The sequence below is a fragment of the Triticum aestivum genome, chromosome 6A (assembly GCF_018294505.1).
Source record: "Triticum aestivum cultivar Chinese Spring chromosome 6A, IWGSC CS RefSeq v2.1, whole genome shotgun sequence".
NCBI lineage: Eukaryota > Viridiplantae > Streptophyta > Magnoliopsida > Poales > Poaceae > Triticum > Triticum aestivum.
Window position 1 is genome coordinate 25,073,961 of NC_057809.1, and position 6,373 is coordinate 25,080,333.

General features: G+C 44.8%; 1 pseudogene; it reads left to right on the plus strand.

Moving 5' to 3' along the window:
• The first annotated feature begins 263 nt into the window (after window positions 1-263).
• Window positions 264-4,060, plus strand: LOC123131754 (receptor-like protein EIX2; annotated as a pseudogene).
• Window positions 4,061-6,373: the final 2,313 nt, after the last annotated feature.

The following is a 6,373-nucleotide window of genomic DNA, read 5'->3' on the forward strand; positions in this document are numbered from 1 at the left end:
GACCAGATACTTGGGAAGCACCACCCAATCAAAGCCATCCTTTGTTATCTTCTCCACCTCTTTGATAATCTGGGTGCTGTTTTTGGTGGTGGTGAGAGTGCTGCTAATGCTAGTGATTGATCATCGGAGGGAGTCTTTTTCTTCTGTTTGTTTTGGGAGTGTGTATTCTTGGTGCGTTTGAGACATCTTGTCGTCAATAGAGAGGCCAGGTGTATTAATATATTCCCTATATGTAATAAAAGAGAAAAATGAAAAGACAGCACGGGCACGGATTAGATCTTCATCCCCACGGTGTGGGCTGCCTACTCTGCTCACTCCGACATGCCCGGCGACCTGCGCCAGCAGAGTAGCCGGGGCGGCGGCCATGCCTGGTCCGTCGTCCGGACGCAGCCGCGGGGGAGCACGAAGGAGGCGCGTCGCGGGGAGTTCTTCCACAGGATCCGCTCGACGGCGTCTCCGGCCTCGTCACCGGCGCCGCCAGCCTCCAGATCGCAAGGTCGCCTCCTTCCACATTCCCCTCCCCCATTCAACTTCAGTATTCTTGTGGTCGTCGGAGGGAGATGGACGGGATTGGGTTCGCCGTCCCAAATATTGAGATTTTTCTTGGATCGGATTTCTTTCTTTCACATCAATCTTTAATCTGGGCCCAACATGGGGTGGTGGGATCAACGGAATTCACCACTTATTTTGTAGGAATTCTTAGAATATTTACATTCTATTTTCATTCCCAACAATTCATGGTCCTTGGACAGTACAGTACCTGGACCCCCTCCACTCCAGCAGCGACTTCCGTTAGATTCCAAGCCCCAAAGTCATGATTGGACCCTCAAGCAGACTAGTTGTGGAAAAAACTGCGCTCAGCTCCACTCTCGAGCGCCTTCCATGAAATTCCTAGCCCCAAAGTCCTCATTGGTCTCCTATCGCAAGAAGAACATATAACTGACCCGGGAGAAAAGAAGACCATATGTTCATGCCAAAATCTCCAATGGACACACTTCACTTCTCCTGCATCCAAATAGCCATAGCCTTGCTCTTGTTCACTCATGCCAATAGCACCACAGAGGGCAGCACATCTGCCCTGCATCCAAACGATGCGATTCCCAGCTGTGTTGCCGGTGAGAAGTCTGCCCTTCTTGCCTTCAGGGCAGGCCTATCAGACCCTGCCAACCTCCTTTCATCATGGAAGGGCGATGACTGCTGCCGATGGAAGGGCGTCTACTGCAGCAACAGAACCGGCCATGTTGTCAAGCTCGATCTCCGAGGCGATGAGAGTAGGCAGATGCTAGCAGGCAACATAAGTTCCTCGTTGCTTGGTTTAGATCATCTTCGATATCTCGACCTTAGCTGCAATAGCTTCGACAAGATACAGATGCCGGAGTTCATGGGTTCTCTCCATCAGCTGAGATATCTCGACCTATCAGCCTCACTGTTCATTGGAAGGATACCGCCGCAGCTGGGTAATCTCTCCAACTTATGGTACTTAAATCTTGGGAGTGACGAGTGACGACACATACTCCACTGATATCACCTGGTTATCACGGTTAACTTCCCTTGAGCACCCAGATATGTCTGGGGTGAACCTCAGCACAATTGTTCACTGGCTTCCATCGGTGAACATGCTTCCAACTCTGAAAGTTCTTCGTGTTACTAATTGCCTGCTTAAAAGTAGCCCTGATTCTCTTCTGCTCTCAAATCTGACATCTCTAGAAACTCTCGACCTTTCGGAAAACCACCTCCATAAGCATAGCAGGCCCAACTGGTTCTGGGATTTAACTAGCCTCACGTATCTAGGTATCTCGGGCAATGGTTTCTATGGCCCATTTCCAGATGGGATAGGTAATATGACCTCCATTGTGGAGCTTGATTTATCAGATAATAACCTTGTGGGCATGATACCATCCAACATGAAGAACCTATGTAAGTTGGAGAGGTTGGTATCTTTCAGTAACAATATCAATGGGAGTAAGGCAGAGTTATTCCATCGATTACCCAGCGGTTCACGGAATAAACTACAATGGTTGTCTCTACAGTACAACAATCTGACTGGAAGCCTGCCAACTGCACCAGTAGAATCCTTGAGCAACCTTAGCTGGCTGTATCTCGCTCATAACAGCCTAACTGGTCATGTCCCAGTGTGGATAGGAGAGCTCAAACAGCTAATAATTCTGGACCTTCGTTCTAACAACCTGAATGGGGTCATACATGAAGGTCATTTATCACGTCTAGGTAGGTTGGAGGAATTGAGATTATCAGACAACTCCATAGCCATCACAGTGAGCCCAGCTTGGGTTCCTCCTTTCAGTCTAAAATGGATTCATCTTCGGTCCTGTCAGCTAGGGCCTAAATTCCCAATGTGGCTTAGATGGCAAACACAGGTATGGAGTCTTGATATATCAAACACAAGCATAAATGACATGGTACCAGGTTGGTTTTGGATAGCAGCTTCCTCAGCAGAGTTTCTGAACATTCGAAATAATCAGATTACAGGAGTGCTCCCATCAACAATGGAATTTATGAGAGCAACAAATATGGATTGCAGTTCTAACCAGCTTACTGGTCCAATACCCAAACTTCCCATCACTCTGACCGACCTGGATCTCAGTCGGAACAACCTAGTTGGGCCACTACCATTAGACTTTGGAGCTCCAGGGCTTGAAACACTTGTTCTATATAACAACATGATCTCTGGGGCCATTCCATCTTCTTTGTGCAGATTGCGATCATTGTGGTTGTTAGATCTATCAAGTAATAACCTCAATGGATCAATTACCGATTGCCTAGTCAACAAGTCTAGCACAAACATGACAGATCTGACTCTAAGCATCGTTAACCTAAGCTTGAGAAACAACAACCTCTGGTGAATTTCCTTCACTTCTCCAGAAATGTCCACAACTCATCTTTCTTGATCTCGGACATAATCAATTCTCTGGGGCTTTACCAGCATGGATTGGGGAGAAGCTATCATCTTTGTCATTCTTACGACTGAGATCCAATATGTTTTGTGGTCACATTCCAGACGAGCTTACGGAGCTTGTTAATCTTCAATACTTGGACCTTGGCTACAACAATATTTCAGGGAGCATACCGAGATCTATTATTAATTGTACAGGCATGACACAAACAAGAGACAATGATGATCTTCGGGATGCATTCACTTCTGGAGTATATTCTGCTGGCAATGAACTAGTTGACTATACTGAGAATTTAACAGTACTCACAAAAGGTCAAGAGAGATTATATACAGGAGAAATCATATATATGGTGAATCTTGATTTATCCTGTAATAGTCTCATGGGAGAGATCCCTGAAGAAATCAGCGCTCTTGTAGCATTGAAGAGCCTGAACTTATCATGGAACAACTTCAATGGAAAACTCCCTGAGAATATTGGCGCCTTAATGCAGGTGGAGTCACTTGACCTATCGCACAATGATTTGTCCGGTGAAATCCCTTCAAGCTTATCGACTCTCACATCATTGAGTCGCCTGAACCTGTCCTACAACAATCTGAGGGGGGAAATACCGACTGGAAATCAATTGCAAACACTCGAAGACCCGGCCTATATTTATATTGGCAACCCCGGCCTCTGCGGTCCACCTCTCTCTGTAAATTGTTCGTCAATTCCAGGAGAAAACCACGGAGATGCAAGCAATGACTTGGTTTCGTTTTTCCTCGCCATGGGCTCTGGATATGTGATGGGTCTCTGGGTGGTCTTCTGTACCTTGTTGTTCAAGAGGAGATGGAGAGTTTCATGGTACTCGCTCTGTGACAGCCTGTATGATTGGGTTTATGTGCAACTGGCTGTTACCTGGACTTCCGTGAGAGCTAAAATTAATGGGTAGAAGCTTGAGATGAGATGACTATCACTGGTTCTTGGTTTTCTATCATGTAATGCTTTTGAGATTTATCATGAATGTATCAATCAATGTTTAGGTATTGTACTAGAACTAGTCAGTATATGTATTCAAGGCGCATTCCATCGACTGAGATTGGTATGCTGTTTTTCATATTGTACTGGAACCAGCATTGATTCTTGGTTTGATCTAGACATGTAATTTGATATACTCTGGAGATTTATCATGAATGTATCAATCAATATTCCAGTGTATTGTACTGGAACAAGTCATGCACATGTATGTATTCTAGGTCCACTGTATTGGAACTAGCCATGCACATGTATGAATTCTAGTCATGTACATGTTCTTCAGCTCTCTTCGATTATTTGGTTTTGGCCTGACCATTATCGAATTGTCGAACTGTATCCCCCTTGTGGTAATGACCGTTTTAGTTGTCTGCCTCTGCTTTATAGTAGTATAAATCAGCATATTTACTTCCCAAGTGCTGTTGTGCATCCTTCTCTGTGTGTGTTTGTTGGGTTTTGGGAGTACATTTTGGCCACATAAGCTGAAGATTTAAGTGTCATGTTTAGTTTGTTATACATGTATGGTTTCAGTTAATTTAAGCTGACCCACATCTAGCACAGGTTCCTTCACTTGCATTATTGCATAAGCACACATGTTATATATTGCATATGTGCAGGGAAAATGTGAGTTAATAAGAATTAAGATAATGCTTGTATCTTGTAGATATTCGCTCTGTTAATTTCTTTAATTCAGTCCTAGAAATAATTTATTTCATTCAGTCCTAGAAACTAATGCATATTGTGCGAGTTAGGGTCCATGATTAGAGGTGGGATCCAATATTGTGCTACTGCTACGGCTATCTTACTGTGCGTGTCAGTATGCAGAACCTGAAAAATGCTCTGGAAGCTTTGTTGGTAGATAATGATGCATCTGCTTCTGAAGCAAAGGGGGCTCACCAAATCTGATCTAGAAAAGAGAAGTTATCAAGTACGTACACTGCTGGTCTCTCCCGTTTCCAACCCGAGCGAATTTTTTTAAGTTTTCGTGTGTGCTTCTCTGAACTTACATCTTCTCTAGTAATGCCAGTTAGCAGTTACGTACTAAATTTCTTCCTGAAGTTTAATCCTTCTCCTGTTCCACGGACAAAGGCATATGCGTTCATGCAGTCCCCACCTTTTCCTCTCCAGCATTTCAGCTCGTTAATGGCGTTAACTGGAAAAGGGGAAAATAGTATGCCATGGCGTTCTGTTGGTCCTTGTCAGATAGCCATGGAAGAGTTGACAAGGAATCGTTCAGAGAAGAGAGACCGACACCGCACTGCTATGCTCGCATAGCACGGGCACGGATTACAGATCTTCATCCCCACTGACGCAGCTTCTCTTCTCCTCCCTCTCTCTGTTCTCCCAAGCCAAAAACTCTCCTGTTCTGCCTGCTCTGTTCACTCCCACATGCCCGGCGACCTGCGGGGAGCAGGAAAGAGGCGCTGAGTGGCTGCGCGCCGCGGGGAGTTCTTCCAGATTGGGTTCACTACTTTTAGTAACTATAAAAAACATTATAAACATATGTTCTAGTATTAGCAACAGAATTCACTACATATTATCTAAGAATTCTTAGACTTAAAATAGATGGTAGGATCTCTTAGCAACAGATTTCACCAGTTATGATCTAAGAATTCTTAAACTTACATTTATGATTACTACTTTAGTAACTATAGAAAAACATTATAAACATATGTTCTATTTTCATTCCAACAAATTCATGGTCCTTGCCTCCTTGGATAGTAGTACCTGGACCCTCCTCAAGCCAAGTAGTAGTTGTGAAAACCTGCGCTCAGCTCCACTCTCCAGGGCCTTTCGTTCATTAAATTCCTAGCCCGAAAGTCCTTGCTGGTCTGCTATCTCAAATCCCAGAGTATAACAGAGAAAACATCGTGAAATGGACATAATATAATGGCCACCAGCGACCCCCATGCAAATCTATGGTGTTGAAGTTCACACGTAACGCTGGTCTCAGGTACCTGCATATGAGTGACAATCAACCAGAAGAAATGTGGCCCACAGTGTCACTGTAAGCAGTTAAACATTGCAGAAAATTCAACAGCCAGGACACCAACTGTTGGATTACATATACTATATCATTTTGCATACTAATGGACCAAGAAGAACAAGACCATATATGTCCATGGTAAAGTATCCAATGGACACACTTCAGTTCTCCTGCATCCAAATAGCCATAGCCTTGCTCTTGTTCACTCAAGCCAAGAGCACCACAGAGGACACACCTGCGGTGCATCTGAATGACGCGATCCCCAGCTGTGTTGCTAGTGAGAGGTCCGCCCTTCTTGCCTTCAGGGCAGGTCTATCAGACCCTGCCAACCTCCTTTCATCATGGAAGGGTGACGACTGCTGCTGGTGGAAGGGCGTCTATTGCAGCAACACAACCGGCCATGTTGTCGAGCTGGATCTCCAAGGCACTTATTGCAAAACTGCAGATTGGAGTACGCCGGTGCTAG